The 24,630-nt window shown below is 44.0% G+C and overlaps 1 long non-coding RNA gene across 1 annotated transcript; it reads left to right on the forward strand.

The window, feature by feature from the left end:
- Positions 1–226: 226 nt before the first annotated feature.
- On the forward strand, positions 227–23,792 carry LOC311602866. Its single transcript, XR_014780884.1, has 3 exons — positions 227–400; positions 6,122–6,235; positions 22,935–23,792. It is a non-coding gene; the product is annotated as an uncharacterized lncRNA (long non-coding RNA).
- The last annotated feature ends 838 nt before the right edge of the window (positions 23,793–24,630 follow it).

Raw genomic sequence — 24,630 nt, forward strand, 5'->3', positions numbered from 1 at the left:
TCCTACAGTTTTGTCAGTAGTCTGGGCAGGCTTTGTAATCTAAGTATTCAAGGGCTCGGTTATTTTTAGGTTTCCTGTGTCAATAAGAACCATTTTTACAAATGCTTAAGAGTAAAGCTTGCGTGTTATGAAGAAATCACTAAGTTAACCATTAACACAGGCCCCGAGTGTCTTTGCCTTTGGATTTTGGACTTCATCTTTCACATTGGGAGAAGTCTTTCAACTCAACACTCAACAAAGGTCAAAGCCAAGTGACATCACGCCTGGTGATTTGCTGCCCCAGACTGTTGTTAGTTCCTCTACTCTTCTGTTTGCAAAAGGGAGGTGGACTCTCCTAGAGTTTTGTTTGAATGAATCGCATTTAATAGCTCTTCAGCAGGAGAAATCAATCTTGGAAATTGTAAGTACTGCTTGGGGGACCCTCATATTAAGCACCATTTGTGGGAATGTGTTCAGGCCAGAAATAGAGCTGGACTGGGTCCACCAAGCCTCCTCTTTGTGTCATTCTGTCTTTTCAGTAATAGATCAGTAAGAACTGGGTGAATTTGAACAACAATGTAGTATATATATATTTTCCTTTTTTTTCTTTTTCTTTTCTGTCACATCTTACCTTCTTTCATTTCCCTCAATTAAAATGACTATTATTTGGTTTGTTATTTTGGTGCAGTTATCAAGTTAAGTAATGAAATATCTTCCTTTGCTTATATCCTCCCAGGCTAGAAGGGAAGTAAGTAACATATTGCGTGTCTTATTTAGATGGTACAGCCCTGCAACATCCTCACCAGGCTGGCACTTTTAAGCCACAATTCCTCACCACTGAGAACTCTAGCTCAACACTCAAAATCCATCCTATTCACCGGCAGCCTGTATTTTTACTTACGTGGGATTACAAGAAAAGGATAGACTCTAAGCTCCTCCTGACTCCTAAATGTTCACAAATCCACCTGTAGCGTGGTCACAGATAAAGAGGGAATAGCCAAGCACAGCTCTTGCTGGCATCAGAGACTGCCCAATATCTTGTTTATGTCACCTAAACCTATGATGTTTCAGCTGTGGACCATGAACCATAAACTCAAGTTCACTTTTCCCGGAGAGGCTGGTTTGAAAGAGGCACCATGTATGTATGGATGCAAGCATTGGTCACATGCAAAGACCTTCCGGGTATGTGGTGGCATCTCTGGCTTCAGGGAAAACAGAATCTTTCAAACCTCCCCTGGTCTATGCCAGGTGATATTATGGGCCACTTTTCCTTTTGTAGAGAGAGAGGATAAATTGAAAATCCATTTTGAATGTTTCATGGAAAAACAACTTCTGTTAGAGCCCGTGCCATACCCCAATTGCTCAACACTGAGAGAAGTAAGGAGTCGTCTTCGGAAAGAGACCCAGCTGGAGTGCCTGTTTCCTATTTGCAAGCTTTGAAAAAATCTCTTATCAGGGACAATGGCTTAAAAATTAATAAGAAAAGCACAGGCTTCTTCTTGAATTCTAGAATTTTCTTACTGAACTTAGCCCACCACAGGAATGATGGCTCAGTGCCCAGTGAGCCATTCTGACACTCTTCTGGATTAGATGTTGAAAACAATAACTTCAATTGTCTAAAAAAAAAATGGTCATTTTAAAGAATATTTTTAGAAGAGACCAGGGCATGTATGTACCCTCATGAACACACATGTGCTGACTTCTGCACGCGCGCGTGCGCGCGCGCACGCACACGCACACGCACACGCACACGCGCACACACACACACACACACACACACACGCTTTTTGCTCTAGAGCAGCCACACCATGAATTCTTTGTGTCCTCAGTTCCGGGAAGCCGCATCCCAAGCATCCTTCAAGCCTTGTGGCTTGCCTTGAGCAGCTGGAAATAAAAGGTCCCTTGAATTCAGGTGGCAGGGTCGCATTCTAGCAGCTGCCACCCAAGGGTAGGAAACACCATCCAAGTCACGTTTTGCTGCTTCTTGTAATGGGAAAAGATTAGAGGAATGCTCTTCCTGGGCTTTGGTTTAGGCAGGGTTGGGGGTGGGGGAGTTAAGCAACTGTCCTTTTGATGATTCGCCATGGTATGGTAGGAGCTTGACTTTGAGCTGCTAGGACCCTGTGAACTTCTGCACAAGGATGCATTTCAATTTTAAAGCTAAAGGCTTGAACAAACAGTTCCAAGGCATACCGGGCTGCAGCGGACCAGCTCAAGGCACTGTTATGTACATTGTCAACAGCAGTGACTTAGGGCCCGAGCTATTAATGGAAACCAGAAAACGAATACTTTGGGAAAGGTCACCAGGGACTAACTGGAGTTTCAGGAAGTGAGCAGCTATATTTACAGTCCTGGGACAGTGCAGATCTCAGCTTTCCACACAAAGAACGCTTTCTTTCTGCCTTGGACATGTCACTAAGGCCAAGTGGATACATTCTGAACATCTCACAGATGGATTTGTTACTGAGCTGCAAATCCAAACTTACACACGATGAATTTCATTACTCTCACTCCACCAGAAAGAGGCATGGCCCTGAGCATCCTTTGCCCTGTCCTCATGCAGCTCAAGAGTTTTATGCAATGAAAGGGTGGATGCTGAGCTCTGCTTCATCTCTCTCTCTCTCTCTCTCTCTCTCTCTCTCTCTCTCTCTCTCTCTCTGTGTGTGTCTCTCTCTGTCTCTGTCTCTCTCTCTGTGTTTCTGTCACTCTCTCTGTTTCTCTGTCTGTCTCTCTGTCTCTTTCTCTCTGTATCTCTCTTTCTATCTCTCTCTGTGTGTCTGTCTCTCTTTGTTTCTCTCTGTGTCTCTCTCTATGTCTCTGTCTCTCTCTTTGTGTGTGTCTCTCTCTGTGTCTGCCTTTCTCTCTGATTCTCTGTCTCTCTGTCTCTGTGTCTCTCTCTGCCTGTCTCTATGTCCCTCTCTCTGTGTCTCTCTGTCTCTCTTTTTCTTTGTCTCTCTGTCTCTTTTTCCTCTTGAGCTGTGTGCATTCACGTAGACTTGCCTACTGAGGAAGTGAGGTCCTTGAGAATGCTGCACAAAGCCATGCACTCCTGAGTGTTGGTTCAGAGTCTGGACCAAAACAACAAGATTCAAGAGGAGATGGATGTGTTCTGTGCTTTCTGAGAAAATATCCTCATTCATTGGTACTTACTAATGAGCATACCATCATGCTGACTGTCACAAAATCCCATGGTGGAAGGGAGCTCAAATGTTTAGCGTAACAGTCTCATTTTGCAAATGTCAAAAATAAGACTAGGAAAAGAGGTAGCACTTGCTCAAGGCCGTGGAGGCACTGCTGTCAGATCTGGGTGCAAAGGCAAAGCCTGCTGAGGCTCAATCCAGCTCTGGATCTCATAAAAAATCCACAAAACAGCCAGGCAGTGGTAGCACATGCCTTTAGTCCCAGTACTTGGGAGGCAGAAGCAGGCAGATCTCTGTGAATTTGAGACCAGCATGGTCTACAAAGTGAATTCCAGGACAGGCAGGGCTAGTACTCAGAGAAACCCTGTCTTGAAGAATAAAACAAAACAACAAAGGAACAAAATTCACAAAACTACCGAATGTGAAATGGGAGGCTGAGTGATGAAGGTGTTTTCCTTGGGACCACAGCCCCTAATAGCTAACATTGCCATTTGTGGACCTCACAGTTCTGAGAGACGAATTGGAGCAAGGTGACTCTTCTCTGTGTAGCGTCAATTCTGATCACTCGGTGGTGGCATCTGGATTGGTTGGGAGGGTCCATTTTCTGTGCCTTGACAGAGTAATAAGAGCCCGTGTTCAGGCTCTCCTCATGCCCTCCTGTCATGTAGTGTCTCTCCATTGTCTTCCTGTGTACCAGGCTTCTTGCTGGTATAGTTTAGAACTCTAGAAGCTGGTAAAACACTGCCCTTCCTTTTAGGGAAGCCCCCCCCCCCCGTTGTCCCACTGTTGCATCTGGCAGTTCTCCACTGGCTAATATCGGATTTTCTACATCTCCAAGGAAGAGAACAAAGTCCCACCTCTTAGTGACAGAGTCATCAAATAATTTTATCCAACACATCCATCACTAATCCACCACAGTGCATTCTCTAACCACTAATATTTATACCCCACTGCTGTCCCACAATCCCACACACTTCATCTTACTACAATAGTGGGTCACAACCTTCCTGACGCGGCAACCCGCTAATACAGTTCTTCATGTTGTGGTGGCCTCTAGCCATAACATTCTCTTCATTGCTACCTCATAACTATAAATTTTCTACTGTTACAAATTGTAATGTAAATATCCCTTTAGGGTCTTGACTCACAGGTTGGGGACTGATGCATTACACCAACAGGCGGTGACTGGAGGTCTCCAGGGTCTTGCGTTTTATATCAAATGTTAGGGCAGAGGAGAGTCATTTGCTAGCACTGTGGTTTGGATGTGAAATGGTCCCCATGGGCCCTGGTGTTTAAACACTTGGTCCTTGACGGGTGATATGTTTGTATGGTTGTTACAAAGATATAGGCTGCAGAACCTAGAGTTCAAGCCAGAGGCCTTGCTGGCAGACCTTGACTACTAACTAGAAGCAGGCTTGTGAGGGCCATAGGTCACCCCAAGTCCCTGTCTAGCCCTCTTTGCTTCCTGAGAAGCCATCACCACAAGTCCTCACTGCTACTGACCAAGCCACTTCAGTCCCTAAGTCTCCTCACCTCTGTGACAGACCCTGTTCTCTGTCTCTGAGAGTGTGAGCCGAGCACACATCTCCCTTCAGTTGCCTCTGGCAGGTACATATCACAGTGATAATAACATTCACTAATTAAGGTAGGAGTCTTCAATAGATCCCCCTCAGCCAGAGAATTTACAACCTAAGGAGCTGCTTACCCAAGCTCCCAGCCCTGGGTATCTGACATGTAATGGATATTTTCAGATGAATGGATGTTGGTAGACAGACACAGGAATTCAGAACGTGGTGGAGGTCCAAGAGTCATTTGGTCACAGTAGTTCTCAACTACAGTTGGGTACACGTTACCTGGCTCTCCACATATACGGCCAAGGGTGGAGCCACCGGCTGACCTCTTTTGAGTTAGCACATGCTGACTTGTGCATACTGTTGGCTGGTGTGTGCTAATGTCTGAATCAGCGTCACAGTGCAGGATCAGGAGACTTGAAGTAGGACTATCTCAGGGAAGGATTCTAATTCTGCAAATTTTGCTCTTCTTCCACTGTGGGATCCTGGACAAATTAGTTTTCTAAGTCTTATTTTGTGCACAAATAAGAATGGAGATAAAAAAAATATCACTTTGTAGGGTTGTGTTCCCTTCTCTTTCATGGCCCAGTCCCAGTGTGCTTAGTACTCCCCTATCCTAAGACTCACCATATCTTCACAATTAATCTCTTTCTTTGTCACATAACTGTTAGATACATGGAGCCAAGTTGTTCCTTTCTTTTCTGGACCCATTTTCCCTAGTGATTAGCAAAGGGCCTGATAACCATACCCTGATCAAATCAAAGAACACACGAGTCTTACTCTCCCCTCCGGCATCCATTGCTTTATTCATAAATCAGGACATTTGGCTACAGTGTTATTGGTCCTAGGAAACCAAACTGGTTCTAGCCCATGAGGTAAGCCTATTTTCCATGCTGCCATAAGCCCTGTTATGAAAGATTCTCAGCCCCAAGGGAAAAAAAAAAGATACATACCATCCAGGTCTTAGAAAGCAACTATTTTAACCTTCCTAATAAAACTGTCATTTTATAAGTTGAGTAGTAACTTAGGCCTTAATATCCAGGAAGAGAAGAAAGTTGACAAAAAAAGTGGTAATTATGCCATACTTCAGTGGGCTAAAGACAATCCAGAGCCAAATTTTCAAGACTCAGTTTTCTTGTGGTCACATTGATCTCTCTAATTTTGCTGTCAGCTCTAAGATAAAGACGGTGAAATAAAACAGGAGGACATAAAACTAGGTTTGGAACCCCATCCTTCTTGACACCGGCCTTGCAGCTAAGGTCTTCATTGCTAGTTGAGGGTCCAAAGAGGAAGGTAATAGAAGCTCTGACTAGGCAAGCCTTCACTGGCAGGGGCCTACAGTGATTCTAAACCCTATATTTTTACTTGTTTAATTCCATACTTCCCAGAGCCTGGCATGCCTTTTCTACTCATGTACCTTACCTCCTTTAGTGGCTATGCGCATCCATGTATCACTTGTGCATCCATGCATCACTAAGATACACGACAAAGACCCCAAGGCTTGAAAGAGGAGTGGAGATGGAATCAGAGTCAAGAAAGAGAGAGGTGAGTTTGGGACATACTATAGATGAGGGGGGGGGGCAGTGGGCTATCAGGATGCTATCAGGATGATAGCCAGGAAGATGGGAGCATAGGACATGAGCCTGCCCGGAAGGGATGGGCAAACGGAATATGCAACCGACTAGGCAAAAGGAGGAATGGACAATATATGGGCACACAGGGCACAGGAACCTGAAAGAAATAGGGAATTCTGGTGTGAAAAATTAATCCTGGGACCCCTTAGGGGTTCCAACTCACGAGCCGAGGAGCAGGATCCAGGTGATGGATGTTAAAGAGCTGGAAAGCCTGAAGTAGTAAGAGAAGGATTGAGACCAGAGCCTGGAATTAGATCAGACAGAAGCACCGAGCTCCCCTCCAGTGAGGACAAAGGGTAGAGCTGCAGAAAGAAAATGCCCTAGCGGCTAAGGAGCACTAGTCCTGCCAGCCGGGCATGGTGGCTCACGCCTTTAATCCCAGCACTTGGAAGGCAGAGGCAGGCGGATCTCTGTGAGTTCAAAGCCAGCCTGGTTTACAAAGTGAGTCCAGGACAGCCAGGGCTACACAGAGAAACCCTGTCTCAAAAAACCAACAGCCAACCGACCAAACCAAACCGAACAAAACCTAGCCCTGCCAAGCTGACATGTGCCACATGTCCACAGGAAATGCTGGCCTTTGGTTCTCCCAGGAGTGACCAGGAGTGAGCAGAGCACAGGTATGGAAGGGAGTTGTTTTGTGGAAATCTACAGCTATCTTAACAGCTCAGAGAGGCCAGACGTGTGGTGAAAGCTGTCTTTTCCCATTTGCTTCTTTCTGGATCTAGGATCTGGAGCACGGTCTCTTCTTATAAGCACACTTAGTTGTTCCTAAAGAACAGCGTAACACACACCAACTCTGCAAGAAGGAGAAGCAGACATTCCTCTTCAAAACAGCCTAGGCCAGTGATTCTCAACCTGTGGGTCACAACCCTTCTGAGGGTCAAATGACCCTTTCACAGGTGTCACCTGAGACCGTTGGGAAACACAGATATGTATATATATCATGACTTGTAACAGTAGCAAAATTACAGTTATGAAGTAGCAATGGAAATACTTTTATGGTTGGGGAAGTGTATTAAAGCTTTGCAGCGTTAGGAAGGTTGAGAACCGCTGGCCTAGATGATCAAACCACGGAGAAGTGTGTGGGGGTGTGGCTCTGCAGTGCAGCCTGAAGAAGACTGTGCATCCCAAGTCACGTAGCCTTGAAGGTGAGGCCATTTCCTCAGTGTATTTGGGTCGCCACGCAGAGGCAAAGTCTGATGCACATCCTGGGATTCCCAGGGCATCTGCAGTCTTAAGAGCCTCTCTCCTTTCCTGCTCTTAGCAGTTAAGATCACACATTGCTCTTGTGGAGGACCAAAGTTCAGTTCCCAGTACCCACATCAACCCACCTATATCTGCCTCTTAACTGGAGCTCCATGGGACCCAAGAGTCTCTTCTCCAGTAATACAGATTCGGGACATGATGTAATTGGTTCTTTGCCTTGTGCACTCCTGCTCATAAGGAGTCTTACAGAAGCACAGGGGCCCAGCCTCACTCAATACTTTGTCTGCATCTGCATGTGCACATGGAAGGCTCATCTACCTAACATCAGAGACAGTCTATTTTCATATTTCTTCTGTGCTGCTTGGCCATTGCTCTCTCATATACCAGAATATGAGAAAGGGAACACTACCATCTTTTCCTCCAAAACTGCTATAAAGCTTATAAAAAATTAGGCACTCTATGGCTTGAACGCTACTACTCCTGACCTTATAACTATTTGAATCACTTGGCATAGAACTTATTATTATATACATAATGCTATATGTAGTATACCTCTACTCATTAGTTCACATATGCAAGCTCTTTCTCTAAGGATATTTAAGCCCTTTCTACTCAAAGATTACATATTTTACACTGTGTGTGTGTGTATGTGTGTGTGTGTGTGTGTGTGTGTGTGTGTATGTGTGTGTGTGTGTGTGTGTGTGTGTGTGCTTGTGGGTACATGTGCGTGCAAATGTACACATGGAGGCCAGAAGACAACCTTGATGTCATTCCTGAGGTGCTGCCCATTGTTTTTTGAGGCAGGGTCTCTTAATCACTTGGTTGCCAAGCCGATTGGCCAGCCAGTCCCAGGGATCCACTTCGCTCTGCTGGCTTTGTACTCCTATCACAGTCAGGCATGTGATACCAAAGCACACTTGACTTTGTTTTTGCATGCCTTCTGGGAACTGAACTCAGGTCTTTGTGGCTACGAGACAAGAAGTTTATGACTGAGCTATTTCTCCAGCCCATATTTTATTTTATTTTATTTTATTTATAATGTTCTGATATCAAGTCTCAGGAGAGTGCTAGATATGTATTTACACAGAACAGGCCAGCTCTCCAGATGTATGCAACCTTCTTATTAAACCTTTCAGAATTGTCTAGTGAGAATGACGAGAGAACAAAAAAAAAACAAAAAACAAAAAAAAAAACCAAGATAAACAGGAAACAGGTGAAAAAGCTGAGGCAGTAAAGCAAGTATACTCAGAATTCTGCTTGGTCCAGTGAGATGAGGGAAAGCCAACCCCTGAGCCATCATGAGTTCAGGGACACAGCAAGAAGTCTAGAGACGGGAGTATATCAACCTGGGCAGTGGTGGCAGGGAGGAGGGGTGAGCGGGGCAGGGTTGGCTGTCTGTGAGGCAGAGATGATGGAATGTTGAAGTACAAAGAGAAGTAGGCAATATCAGGAGCTCAGCCCTTCCACCAGGCAGAGGCTGCTGAGCCTAGTTAACTCTCCACACAGAAGGGTGCACATCTCAAAGGCCACATGTTAGAGATGCTACAGCAGAGGTGAGTGACGCCTCCTCCATGGTGGGGCCCATGCTGGCTCAGGGCTCTTTCACCCTACCACAGCCACGCACTCCAGCAGCGGAAACAGCCTGTGGGAAGGGGAAGACTTGAGACTTACTGATGATGTAGGAAGGAGGTGGTCCACCTTAGAGACGGCTTATCTTCATCCTGCAAGTCTCTCTATCCGGAGACTTGTGTGTTAAGCCAGGAAGAAGGGCGGCAACCCCAGAACTCCAGTGGCCTTGAGCAACAGAGGTCCAAGGTTCATTCGAAGCAGGTTGGCACACAAGTCTGCTGGCCATACTGCTCAGGGACAGGCTGACAAAGATGTCATCCCATCCTGACCTTCTGAGTGTGCGTGCCGGAGGGAAGGGAATTGTGAGAACTGTGCACTTGCCCTTAAACCATGTCCCAAGAAATGGCCCATAGCACCTCTGCTCATATCTTCTTGGACGGGGCAAACCATGTGGCTGTGCCCAACTTTAAAAGACCAGTCCATTAGGATCCCAGAAGAAAATGCTTGTATTATGTTAATGCCCACTTACTCCATGGGGTGACTGTTCTTTCCAGAGATGTTGAGCTACCAAGCACTATAGTTGAAAACTGATCTGCCTGCTCAATTTCATATCTCTGAAAATACTGCCAAAATATGAGACAAAAAGAGTCACACATGGGACACCCCCATTTCCTTTCTTTCTACTGTTTATTTACTTTACATCCCAGTTGAAATTTCCCCTCCCTCTTCTCCTCCCAGACCCTCTCGCATACCTACCTCCCTTACCCTCAATCCTCTGTCCTCCCTTTCTCCTCAGAAAAGGGGAGGCCTCATGGTACCCCCCCTTTTTTTTTTAACTCTTACCACTCTATTTTATTGCAACAACTGGTTCGATGTAAACTGCCCTGGGGTAATTCTTCCCAGACCACTTTAATTGAGTGGACTCCTCCCGTCCTCTCTCACTTCATAGACTTTATCATTATTTACACCCATTGATTTTTCTATGTACTTCATTTATGAATTTTAATAGATTCTATGTTAAGCTTTGTTCTAAGTATAGCATAGGGAGATAGAAGGAAGGAGTGTAAATATAACTCCCTAAATAGCACTTGCCATCCTTGGCATATAACATAATGAGTGCTCAATAAATCACTGCAGCTGATGCTAATGATGAGTGAGGGAAAACAGCTTCAAAGGCCACTTAGTAAAACAACAAACAGAGCTATGCATGTCAGCAGACCTTGAATTAATCCAGGAAACAATTTCAGCTTTGTTATGATCATGTAGAACCAAAATGAGTAAATTATATTACGATGCATAAATGATGTCCATAAAATGTAGAAATTTCTTTGAAAAGTAACGGGAGGCTGGGCATGGTGGGTATGTATGTAACCCCAACACTCAATGAGGCAGAAGCAGGGGGATTGCTGCAAGTTCCAAGCCACCCAGGACCAGGTCTTCAAATAAGAAGCCAGAGGGTATCTTAGGAACTTTAGCAGTCCTGCCAAGTTTGAAGGGGTAAGGTTTAGGGGTAAGAGAGAGCTACATGATTGAGAAGCTGTTACCCTGGCACCTCTTTCTTGTTGCAGACCAGCCTCACTGTTCAGAAACTTCTCCTGTGGTTAGCCACTTCCTCTGAATTGAAATTTTCTAGCTCAGACACAGGCTCCTTAAAACTCAGCAAAGAACAACTCCCAAGTCTCAGGAAGTACCTGAATTTACAAGCCTTGCAAGCCCCGCCCCTCCCCATCTGAAGTTGAAGAAGCAGTTAGGACTACTGGGGAAAGGAAACTCCCTATCTGACCTGTCAAGCTGCCTGTACGTTGTGGGAGGAACTTCAGGGTCACAGCTTTTGGATTTATCATCTATGCTTGGATGGGCGTCTCAGTGATGCCACTGCCTTTGAGTCATCAATGTCATAAACAACCCTCACACTTATGTCCATAAGTGACCCCAGGAAACTCACAGGTTCACTAAAGCAGACATGGATAGAGTAGTTTCTTTGATTTGCTACTTGTACCCTTTTTGAGTTGTACAAATATTTGTTTACGTCTCCCTACTAAAAGTCAGACAACTACACAGCTGGGGTCCAAGAGAAGCCTGTGAGAGTAGGCTACCCCATGCTGTGGGGTCCTCCAGGTGTTTAGGCAAATGATACTCAGAGCTTGACCTTTCATGCAGCAACCCTGCCAAGAATGTAGCAGGAATGTCTTCAGCCATTCTTTCCAGATTGCTGTATCAGGACACAAACGTGTGCGTCACACGTGTCCAAAAGGTTTAAGGCCAGAGAGGTTTCCAATAGCAACAAAGTCCTCAGATGCACAGTTCTCTCCAAACCCTTGATAGCTTCCAGAAAATTCCTGTGCCCTGAGCTACACCCTATTTTTTTTTTCCTAGACATAATTCTTGCGTCTAATTCTCTTTTTTTCCCCACTCAGTCCCTTTTGTTCTCTTTAAACTGGTCAGTGGTCATTGAGCAGCCTGGGCAAGAAGGTCATACCCATAATGAGTGTTGTGCTTGGGAACAGAGTCTCGAAGGCCTAGACTGCTCAATTCTCCCCAACCCCGCTTTCCAGTTACTCAGGCGCTGGGGCTAGTGAGCTTCCCAGCTGCCTGAGCTCCAAAGTTTTGGATTCTGTTTTGTTTTATTTCTGCTTTTGAGCCAGGCGGTTCCAGCTATAGCTCTTCCTAACACCTTGCCAAACACAGGCCTGTCCGCCCACGTGCAGGACAAACCTTCTTCCATCCTACCCCCCCCTCCCCCCCAGAGACCCAGAGCACAGCAAGCCTTCTTTCCACCATGAAAAGGCCCCTGGTAACATGTTCCCCACTTTGTGCCTACAGATAATGGGCTGTCGTCCCTCGCTCTTCAGCATCAGTCTCCTGGCTGCCCAGGCCCCCAGCTGTTAGGAGTGTAGTTTATTGTTGTTGTTGTTGTTATCCAGGACCCTCTTTTCCTGACTTGTCTTGCACTGATTCAAGTGACAGCAGAGTAGCTGCTGGTTAGCACGCAACACTGCTTGAGTCTCTCTCTCATCTAATGCAATCATTAGCTCCACTTCTCACGGTAGTTCAGGGAGTTCAGATTGATGAGCTCTGCCTTCGCCTGTGATTTCCAAGGCTCCCTGGGTATTGGCACGCCATCTGAAAAGAGCAAATGGGAGCATGTAGGAAATGGCAAAGTTGACTCTCACCGCATCCCTACCACACCTGACTGCAAAGGAAAGGAATCTTGTGGCCACATCTAACAAAACAGGAAACTACTCAGCCACATCCAGCAACAGGACAGGAAACAGGAAGAAAACCAACAGGCTTGGAGATGGCAAGATGATGACAGAATTGGGTCTACTAATCCCAGAAACGTTGACAAGGCTTAAACATAAATATTCATAAAAATCTTTATACTTTTGTTACATGTATATGGCCCTAGATTTAATGCCTACCACCAACCAAGACAGATGTGTGTTTGTGTGTACATGTATATGATTCAGAACAGGTAAAAATAAAAGGATGACTAAAGACATAAAAGACACACAAAAAGAAAGCAGGTGGCTATATTAGCATTAGATACAGGCTGTCAAGGCAATTGATTGACATTAGATAGAAAATTAACACTTTAAAAAAAAGATGTATTTATTATGTGTACAGTGTTTTGCCTACATGTATACCTACACGAAGAGGGCACCAGATCTCATTATAGATGGTTGTGAGCTGCCATGTGGTTGCTGGGAATTGAACTCAGGACCTTTGGAAGAGCAGCCAATGCTCTTAACCTCTGGGCCATCTCTCCAGCCCCTGAAAATTAACACTTTCAAAAATGAATCATATCAAACTATGTGAAGAAATGACTCAAAGCATAAGAAAGCAGATGATCTGAGGGGACTTCTCTAGGCCACTTCTTAATTCCTACAAGACTAGGAAGCCAAAGATAAAGACACATTTACACAATACTACTTAATATACTATTAACACATGAGATGGTCAGCCTTTACACTGAGAATGCATGTTTCTTTTGGCATGTGGAGAAGTCTCCACTATTCATAGCTACAAAAACCCCTCAGATTCCAAAAACTGCAACTCCTCCTAGTCACGTTGCAATGAAATTAGAAATAAGAAACTTAAACAAAAAGTTTCCATATACACACACACAAAAATCACCTATATAGCTAAAACCAACACACACACACACACACACACACACACACACACACACACACACACATACACACAAGTAACTCAAGTCTAAACAATCAAATAATTGTGCTATTTTGGTTCCTCAGGCTTAGGGAGGTGAAGAGTCACTTAAACTATGAGTAGGTGAATTACATAACGTCGTAAGATACACAGATTATTTAAGGAGATGGTAGAAGTGGGCCACTCCCAATCCAAGAGGAAGGTGACTCAAGGGAGGGGCCAGCAGACTGAGTGTCTGGATTCCATCCTCTGCTCTAGCACAGCCTGACTCAGCTGCTTCCTACCAATTGCTTCTTCCTGCATCCCTCCATCATCATAGATTCCACCACAGCTCCCTCTCTCCTTGTCGTATCCTTCTATCTGATGTTCCTTTTGTGAATGTGCTGTAGACTTGGTCCTCTGTAGCTTCTGTGGTCTTGCACCATCAAAGGACTTTTCAATTTGGCACCTGCTGCTGTCTTTTTCTCTGAGTATTTCTGAACTTTTTTTTTCTTTTCTGAGACAGGGTTTCTCTCTGTAGCCCTGGCTGTCCTGGAACTTGTTCTGTAGACCAGGCTGGCCTTGAACTCACAGAGATCTGCCTGCCTCTGCCTCTTGAGTGTTGGCATTAAAGGTGCGTACTACCACAACAGGCTTCAAATTCTTTTAGATGGAACTTTCTGAGCTCTCTCTGTCTTTATTGTATTTGACTTACTGCAGTTGCCAGGCCCCATGCTGGCTGCTTGGGGACTTCACCTTACTCCTTACCTAGAAGATGTTAGAGAAAGGGGGTGGGGAGTCTAACGGTGAAAACATGAATGTTTTAATGGCTACCCTTTCTGGAAAGGCAGTGGTTGACTTCTTAGGAGGGTGGTCACAGGCAAGACAAGATGGATGAGAAACATTTGTTGAAAGAATAAGGAAGCAACCAACTTGTGTCTGGTGCTGCGTGAGATGCAACACCTAACAAAACATGATCTGCTTTCTAGAATTGCGTTTACAAGGGTAGAAATAGAAGCATAGCTAACTGTGATGATAATCCAAAGACAACGTGAACAAATACTCCTGCTTTTGAAAGACAATGTTTGCAAAATGAAAATGATATTGCACATAAAGATATAATTATATACCCACATGGTCTATATGGACATGTTTGACCACAGTTTTCTCAGAGTGATGATGGCCTTGGGGTTAATTTCTTCTTAAACCTTGTGATCATATCTTCCTACATTCAACATTGAGCACATGCAGATTTGACTTTTATGAAGAGGATAATAAAATTATTTTTATATAGGACAGAAAGTTTTAAAATATGCAAATCTTTAAGCTAATAAAGCAATTTTAAAGACTACATCCTGTCAGAATAATTAGAATTATGTTCAAGCATATTTCTATAAAGTTTTTTTTTTTTAACCTATATAGAAGACATTTAATCATTTAACCCTTTTAAGGATCCCAGGTTTCTCTGTAAGAGACTAAAGGGCTAATCACACACACACACACACACACACACACACACGCACGAATGAGGGTCTTGTTCATTGTGTTTTCAGATGCTGATTTCAGTGCTCTGAGATCTGGTTATTGCCCTGCCATGGGCATTGTTATGTATGTTGAACTGATGTTCCCCAATGTCCCTGATGGGTTAATAAAGATGCTGAAGCCTGTGACTAGGCAGAAGAGAGGTAAGTGGACTTTAAATTCCAAGGCTTAGAGTCAGGAGACCTTGAGGAGATGGAAAGGAGAGGGATGACAAGGAGGAAAGTAGCTCCTCGGCTAGATGGGATGGGCTAGAAGCACGAGGTCAAGGGACATGTGCCGTGAGGACAGACTGACAGAGCAGAAGCAGCCCCGGGAGTCATTAGATTGGCAAGTGATTGGCTTATATGTGGGTTTTAAAGGTAGTAGGATTAGAATAGCTCAGAATCTGCCCAACATAGTGCTTACAGCTTAATAATAAATCATAGTCTCTCTGTGTCAATCATTAGGAAACTAGCTGGTTAAAGAAACCTGCTGCCATAATAATTTCCTGTATTAACATATACAGAATAATCAATTCATTATAATATATGTATAGTATATACTCACACACATATATAATTTTTTTTGCATAGACTCTAGAAGACCCAGTAGTAATACAATGTAAACCTTATTGAGACAAACTAACCAAGGGGTGAAGATAAGGATGGAGGAAGCATCTCCAACTGCAGGATTCAGGAAAGCCTTTGTTTGTTTGTTTGCCATCATCTGAAAACTTTTTTTCCTCCAGATACCATGGCTTCTTAAGTTTTTGGTGTTAGAAAGTTTTATTTCAGAAAAGTACCTGAAATAAATGTGTACAAAAGCATAAGGGACAGGCAATGATTTGGCAAAACACGTCTCTCTATTTGGGATGCTTAATACAAATCCTCCCCCCGCCCCCGCCCTTCCTCTGAGATTTGAAGTTAGCAAGTCAGAGAGAAGGACCCACGTTGGTTGCTTGGTTGGTTGGCTGGCACTGACAGCACACAGCTGAGTTTCCCCGAGGTTGTCTCAAGATCACGCTGGAAGGCGCGCTGCTTCGGGGCCATGCACAAGCCTCAGCATTTGCATTTTAACCAGGACCAAAGCCTAAGCTAAAGGAGTGAATCTGATATTCATTTCCCCAAACAATGAGCTAGAGATTGTTATAATCCTGACTGAAACACTTTTACAGTGTCTTTTCTGGTTTGCAGCTAAACTAGCTGTTTAGAAGCTGAGACGTACTTTGAAGCAAACAGAGCTAATTTAAGACAAGAACTGGGCAGAGTAGGAAGCACTGGGTTAGCTTGCAAGTGGGGTGAAACTGGGAGCTTTCTGACTACTGAGTGCACAGGAAGGAAACAGCCGGAGAGAAGGCTGAAGAGAGGTCCCCATAAAAGCTTACAAGGGCTCCAGGCCTCCTGAAGGGCCAGAAGCCTACATCTTTCCCTGTGGAATGTAAACCTCTCGCCAGCTGTGAGGACAGTTGGGGAAATATTCTGTTGGTTTCTTAACCATCAGTTACAATTTATGTGACTTTTTGCTACCTAAGGCTCTCAGTGGGAATACGTGGTTTAAACTGTTTGAGGTTTTTAGTAACCTGGTAACCCAGGAAGAACAAACAACGTTCTCTATGTTTGAAACCATTAAAACCTTTCCAAATATAGGAGAGGTGGCTCAGTGGTTAAGAGTGCATATTGCTCTCTTTCAGCTGGTGACTCACAGCTGCCTGGAGTCCAGCTCTGGCTTCTTCCAGCACTCCAACACACGTGTGCATACTCACACATGTAGGCATACACACATAATTCAAAATAACAAAAATGAATCTTTAAAAAACTTACCAAATAGGAGCTCGTATTGAAAAAAATCTCGCCAAATAGTATAACGGGCCTCCAGTAAAGACATAAGAAAGAAGACTAAAAAGTAGTAATGCTACTTAGATAATACAATTATTGTACACACACACACACACACACACACACACACACACACAGACTTTGTAATTCAAAGACATAAAAGATTGTTCTTTGGAAATATGAGCAGAAGACGATGAAAGGATTACAAGGAAGAAACTGTGGGGAGTGTTGAGATAAGCCTTTTAGAGGCCCACAGAGAGAGGCAAGTAAAGCGTCAGTGGCTCCCAAGACTCCTCGAACCATCCTGAGCCACTGCACACAGTGTTGGTCTACTAGGGCCCCTAGCACACTAGTGAAGTCTCAAAATGGATCCAAGGCTAGGGTGGTGATTGTTTCCCCTTCTTTACGAAAGTCTCCTGAGGTGACCTTGCTCCCTTACCCTCCTTCCCCGCTCCCATCCCCTGCCCCATCCCACTCCACATTTCCTCATAGCTACACCAACCTGATTGATTGCTATTGATGCTTGAGCCTAGCATTGGTCTGATTGGCCCTTCAACCTTTTAAAGGCATATACACTGAACAATAAAGTTAGACCTGCACCTTTGAGTCTAATTCCTTGGAGTCTGTGTGGGATCCATCACCATTTACCCCGCCCTCCAGTTTCTAATTCCCACAAGAAACTATAAAAGGATTGCAATGAGAAAAAGGGAGAGATATAAACATAACTATGCCAATGGTTTGAAAGAGCTAAAAAGAGAAGTAGTATATTGAGAGACCGGAAATAACCTACAATATGGTATACAGAAACTTTACAAGAGAAGTCAAAAGCTGTATAAAATAGTCTAAAAGGCAGACTCATAGAAACCCAAGACTTAAGAACAGTAAAGAAAAAAGGGAAAATATTAAAGAAATAACCGCTGAGGAGGACGGAAGGAGAAAGCTCAGTCAATAGAGTGTTGGTATGGCAAGCTCAAGGACCTGGGTTCAATTCCCGGAACCTATGTTAGCTTAAAAAGACAATTGACACCCATTAACCAACCAACAGACAAAAAGGCAACAAAACAAAGCTGAGTGTGGTGGCAGAGTTTGTGTAACTATTCCAGAGTTAAGGAGGCAGCAACAGGCAGGTAGTAAGCCTACTTGAAGAGTTCTAGGCCTGCGAGAGATCCTTTCTAGGAATGAATGAATGAATGAATGAATGAATGAACAGGTAGATCCCTGGGCCTCAGTCAGACAGTCAGACAGTCTAAACTACTAGGTAAATTCCAGGCCAGTGAGAGGCCCTGCCTCTGAAGTAAAAATGGCTGTCGCCTGGGGAATGATAGCCGGCGTTGTCCTCTAGCCTTAACTCCCATCTGCACACACAGTCAGAAACAGCTCTGAGAAAGTGTTCCAAAAGGAGATTAAAAAAATAAATAAAAGAAATATATTTGAGAAAAAATGTACACGGATCTCATAGGGAAAATGACAATCCATTACAAAAGATAAGCAAGTGCACGTGCAGCTAGGTTTTGCTATGGATTAGTTAACTCAAAGTTGTAAAGGGGCAATGTCTCCTAGAGTCGATGAACTCAACACAATGCAAATTGAAGTTGAAAGAGGTTTTCCCCTCCCCCATTTCCACCTTGGCCTGTGTAGGTATGCACATCATCAGCCACGCTGTGTTTACAGTGCCTGGGGAAGGAGTAAGGGTAATCCTGAGTAGCTGAGCCAGGAGAGGGAGAATTCATCTCAGTGGTTGTAGAGAATTACTATATAGCGTGTTGCCCAAACCACTGTGTAGTTCTGGGATGAACAGGACAGAGAGCACCTATGTGGGTTATGGCAGAGAGGACACTCCGACAGCAAAGAACGGACTTTTAAAAACTTTGCTGAAGGGCCTGGGGACATAGCCCAGTGTCGATATAGCTGTCCAGAACATTCAAGGCCCTCATTTCAACACCCATACAACACACACACACACACACACACACACACACACACACACACACACACCCGCACTCCCGCACACCCGCACATGTGTGAAAAGAAAAATGGCAGTGGGACAATTGGCTGTCCATAAAGAAAACAAATGAAAATTTTTCTCTACTTAAGAACTTACATAAAAATTAATTCTGGTAGATTAAAAACTTAAGGGGGAAACGAAGTATGACATTTTAAGAAATACATAAATTAGGGATAACCATTAGAAAATCACTTTTGGTGCACACTTTTAATCCCAGCACTCGGGAGGCAGAGGCAGGAAGATCACTGTGAGTTCAAGGCCAGCCTGGTCTACAAAGTTAGTCCAGTACATCCAAGGCTACACAGAGAAACCCTGTCTCAAAAAACCAAAAAACAAACAAACAAAACAAACCAACCAACAAACAACAACAAAAAGAAAATTACTTTCAAGTAAGAAATAAAAGCCCAAACCACAAAGAAAATAATGGTAAATATCAGCTCTGTTAAGATTTAGTGCTTCTTAGGGCTGGAACAATACATGGCTCAGCAGTTACAAGAGGACCTGGGTTCAATTCCCAGCACTCACACATTGGCTCACAATGGTCTGTAACTCCAGTTCCCGGGTCTTCACTGCCCTCTGCAGGTCTCTGCAGGCACTGCGTGCACATGGTGCACATACACTCAGGCAAACCACTCACACATATAATAATGAATCAATCTTTAAAATAAAATTTAAGTGCTTATGGACCAGGTGGGCACACCTGTGATCCTAGGACTCAGATGGCTAAGGCAGGAAGATGCTAAGACTGTGGTCACCCGTAGTTAAGTAGCAAGACCTTTCCCTAGAGGACAAAGCTTTAACAATAAAATAAAACACTAAAGAACAACCAGATCTTGACTGACACTGGAGTCGGGGCAACCGTGAAGACCTCAGGACTTCATACATGATGATAAATAGCTTTTCTTAACACAACTGGATGGTCTCAGTGTTCGTTTTATAAACATATATTTAGTTATTGTGTAACTTCAATCTTGAAAAAGTTTTCACATGATCATGTGCTCTTCCCCAAAGTGAATTTCTTCTGGGGAATATCAAGTCCCTATTAGCATTTTGGAGAGACATGGGATAGGGCTCAGCGTCCTTCCTGTCCTCTCCCCATGGGCAGAAGGAGTAGTTGCCTAGCCAGACCTTTTTTGACCCCAACTGCTCTTACTTCTCTAAGACTTGAACAATTTTTTTTTAGGAACAAAAAAATCTGTATGTCCCATTGTCACGTACGGATGCCCTCTTTAAATCAGAACATCTCATTTCGCTCCAGTTTTTTGTTTGTTTGTTTGTTTTGCTTTTTGTTTTTAATGAGCAGGATTCACCTACACAGACAAGGTCATGCTGTGCCATCTTGCCCGAGTTTACCGGGACCTCATTCTATTGCTTAGGGACTTTCCTGGTGACTCTGATTTCTTCATTTTTGTCCCAGTCTGGTGGCTTTTCTCTTTTGCTCCAGCTGCCCAGATGTGTAGCCTGGGGGAAGCCAGAATTTCAGTACCATTTTCAGCACTCCCTCCACCGCCCTTCTCCCCGTAGCCATTTCAAGTCCTGGTGGCTGCCAAAGGGCATAAGGACAGCTCCCACAGGGACCTTCCTTCTCATCCCAAATACGCAGGAAGAAGGCAGAGGGACGCAGTTGCTCCAAATCCATCAAGATCCTGTGATTTCACTTTACTTTAAACTCTGTGTCCGAGTGTCCCTCATCCACACACCCTGTCAACCTTAGCACATTGAACTCCCAACCCGGGAAGTTCCAAACGATGGAAAAACTCTTCAGAGAAATGGATGACTGTTTTGCTCTTGGCTGGAGCTTGGGGTAGAACGGGCATTCCTGAGAGCGGGTCCAGGACACCATCTGACCTGAGCCTTTCCCTCACAGAGATCAGAATGTTCCTCACAGAGGGACCTCACATTTCACACACTGATGCTTGAGGACCTTGTTGCTACAACACAGCCTCGTAAACCATGGCAACTGCAGTGGCCAAACCCGAAGTTGGACCACATACACGGCATAAGAAGCAAGTTGCCTTCCTCTTGAATTTTTGGCTCATTTTTCCTAGCCACATCCTAAAACCAAATGGATTGAATTACTAGATGAAAAAATAAATTCTGTCCGTGGGAACCGTTGCTATTGTCACAGAAAACAAAAGGGAGGTGTTTTCCAACCATGCCTAAAAAGAGGTGAAATCACTATTGGGTGGGTGGGTGAACTTAAATTCTTACCACATGCAGGAAAAATGGAGTTGGCTGTTTAATTAGACTGCCTATTCAAAGGCCTCTTGTTATTTTAAATTGTGTTTTAAAATACCAAGCCCAGGGAAACCTTTCTGGAGAGCAATTTGAAAATGTCTTTTAAAATGTATATAATTTTATCCTGTCACTCCAAGTCTGAGAATAATTACGAAGGTGCCTGATGATTTACCTGCATGGGTACCGAATGCTATGTTACTTTAACAATGAGGTAGACATGGGGTGCTTAGATGTCCAACATGGGAAATTGGTCCAATCAATTACTGTGTAGAGGAAGCTCTTTAGAGGTTAAAAAAAGCCCCTGGGATGCTTAAGTGGCCTCTGGATCAACTAACTCTGCATCTTTTCCATGCACTTGTTTGACAGTGTCATGATGAGTACTCACCTTCCAGGTGTTAACCCACACACTCCCACGGGCTAAGCTTTGCACTCACCAAGAATCAGTTGTGTTTGTCCCCAAACCTGTTTGTCCTGCTGCAGGTTTGCTGTAATTATAGAGTGTAATGAAACAATGCATACACCAACAAAGTCACAAAGAGTTTTTAGGCTCTCTACAAATAGATTGCAAGTTATAGAAAGACTGGGGAAGTTGAATTGAAAAGAAAAAAATAAATAAACATAACCTGTTAAGTCACATGGTTGATAGGGAACACCAGTAAACTATTGCAAGTCTCAGTCTCACTAAAGCTGTCATGGATAACTGGAAAGGCCCATTCTCTTGAGCCATTCATGCCAGAAGAGTCAAGGGATAGACTTGATTGATGAAAGCCTGTCCAAGTATGAAAAGCTCAGAATGGAGGGCCCAGGCCATCTGAGATCGTGCCCGAGGCCTTGTCAAAATTGGGTAAGGGCACTGACCAATGTTATGAGTTCTTATTTCCTTCTCCTTTCAAAGGACAGACATGTCATCATCCTGTGACCCCTGGGGCCCAGAGCGTTGACTTGACTTGAACTTAACTGAGTCAACATTCAAGTTTAACTGAGGACGTGATATGACAGCTGAACTTGATGTTTTTCTTGGAAATTGCCTTTGGGGACCTTTCAGAATGACTTCTGAAAATACTGATCCTTGCACCTCCTTCTGGGGCCCCTGGGTTAACTGTAGAATAGACGCTCATTTCTCTGGCAGTAACTGAGCACCCATTTGGCGTGTGTGAGGCTCAGCTCTATACCTTCATTACTTCCCAAGAGGCCATAGCCCATGTTCTTTCTCCAGAGAAGGTAAATCGTCACACATGAGAATGGCGATGTGGCACAGAATTACAGAACCAAGGTCTTTCCCAAAAGCCCACTGTTCACTGATATAGTGCCACCTGCCTGGCTCCTCCCTTGCCTGTCCCATCACCTGTCCTACTCCTTCCAGACCTGCTGTTCCTTCTTGGGCCTGGTTCAATTTACCTAGAGCAGAGCAGTCAGAATCTGCTTACTTACGTAGCAGCAGTGCTGGGGATGGAGCCGGGGGCCTCCATCACGCAGTGTTCTTCAACCCTTGAGCCAGCAGCTACTCCTTCCTGAAGAGCTTTTGCTGCCTCTCATTTGAATCCATTTCCGGTTTCCTGTCACTTGCACCCTCAAGAATTTTGTTCATGTATCTCATTCCTTTATCAGTCCACGGTGTCACCAGGCCACAGGGTTTTCCCTGTACCTCACTCAGACTCTACTGTTCATCTATACCGCATTGTGGCTCTGTCACCTAACAGCTGTGTGGCTACAGGCAGGTCACTCAACTTTTATGTACCTGCCACTTCATATTTAAAACAAAAATAGTAATTCCATAGCATTTAAATTTTAATAGGAGATGAATTACATTATCGAATGGAATGATTTAATAAATATAGAATAGTTAGAAGCCTGCCAAGCACACAGTAGACATTTATTGACTGTTAGCTGCTACCGGCAGTATTTGTATAAGCACAAAAGGTAGGCGTGTGTTTTATGCATCTCACACGAGCCAGCTTCTGTAAATGTCTAAGCTCTGCTCACTACCTAATGTGGGAAAAAAAATTTACAGCAACTGCTCACTTACACCTTTACTCGAAAGATCTTTTTTTTTTTTTTTTTTTTTTTTTGCATTTTACTGTTAGGTATGCCAGCAGTTTTGAGATGGAGCATAAGTGCTACCATACCGAAAAACTTTGAAAGCTGTTCAAGATACAAATGGTCTGCAATGGGAGAACGGTGGGTAACTAAAAGGACCAATGTGTCGTGAGGAGATCCCTATGGAAGGAGAGACTCATTTCGCCTTCACCGTCCTCCACACTTGCCTGGCTGTGTTGGAACATCTCCCTTTACTTATCCCAGTTCCAGAGTCTCAACCCGTTTGACAATAGCCAGGATAAGATTTATCATCCAAACTTAGTAAATATTGGAATAAAAATAGTAAATAAACCATTTCCTTGGGTAGAGGCTTTGGTAGCAGCTGCGTTTGTATTGGTAACTTGGCTGATTGGAAGCACAGAGGATCCCTAGAGAGGCTATTGTGATGTAGTGAGTTCTGGTCACTCATTGGGACCAATTATAGGAAGGGCAATATGTGACAGCCTGGCTCAGACATGGCTCACACTCAAAAATAATAATGTTGCCTTTTGTAAACTACTCTTTGATGATCAGATATTTTTTTCCAAATCAGACCAGAATCTTGAACTTAATCTAGTCTAGTGCGGTTTCCCAGGCATTATGAGGCTCTTGAAAGATTTAGCGTATGCAGATGGCAGCAAATATCAATTTAACATTTATTACGTACCAACCTACAGCTGAGCATTTCTAAACCAAAACCGAAACCAAACTAAAACAAAACAAAACAAAACAAAATCAAAGCTATGTTGCTCCAAAATCAAAACTGTGAGCTTTGATGTGACGCCACAAGTGAGACACACGACCTCATGCGGCATGTTTTGTCAGAATACTCATGCATGAAAATGTATTGTATACCTCCATTAAGACTGGGCAGAAGTTATATAGAAACAGAAATAAAATTCGTGATTTGACCAGAGTCCCATCCTCAAGGTAGTTCATTACTTATATGACAATTTTCCAAAATCTGGGGGTGGGAAAGTGAGCTCCGAAATGGTTCTGGACCCAAGCATTTCTGACAAGGGATATTCAACCTGTGTTTTCATGTCATTTCAAGAGGTGAAAGATGGGGGCTGGAGAGATGGCTCAGTGGTTGAGAGCGCCGCCTGCTCTTCCAGAGGTCCTGAGTTCAATTCCTAGCAACCACATGGTGGCTCACAACCACCTATGATGTGATCTGATGCTCTCTTCTGCAGATAAAGCACTCATACACAATAAATAAATAAATCTTTAAAAATAAAAGAGAGAGATGAAAGATGAACTCCCTGCAGCCTTTCCCTGAAAGAGCCTGGCACGACAGCATGTGGGAATATATGTGATTGCCAGAATCGACCAACATATGGGAAAAAGAAGAGCTGCTGGGATGTTGTAGAAGGCGGAAGGCACAAGAACGCCTCCAGATACCACAAGTGAAGAAAAGAGCAGCAATTCTAAAAGTAGACATAAGGTTGGGGCCGGGTCAGGAAGAAGACAGCATATGAGCACTGTAGGTGTGAAGGGCAAGAGCTTGGCCCTCGGCGGAAAGAGCAGCTCCCTGCAAGTCTAGGGTGTGCCTTCTAGGGCAGGGACAAAGAAGTGTGTGGGAAACAGATCTGAAGATTGGGCTGGGGCCAGATCATGGAGAGACTTAGAAGCCGCTCTGAGAACTTGGGCGGAGTCTATAAACTGAGATTTTTCTGAGACAGAGGGTGAGCAAACCTAGGTCTT

Source organism: Acomys minous, assembly GCF_964271855.1.
Source record: "Acomys minous genome assembly, chromosome: 8".
Taxonomy (NCBI): Eukaryota; Metazoa; Chordata; class Mammalia; order Rodentia; family Muridae; genus Acomys; species Acomys minous.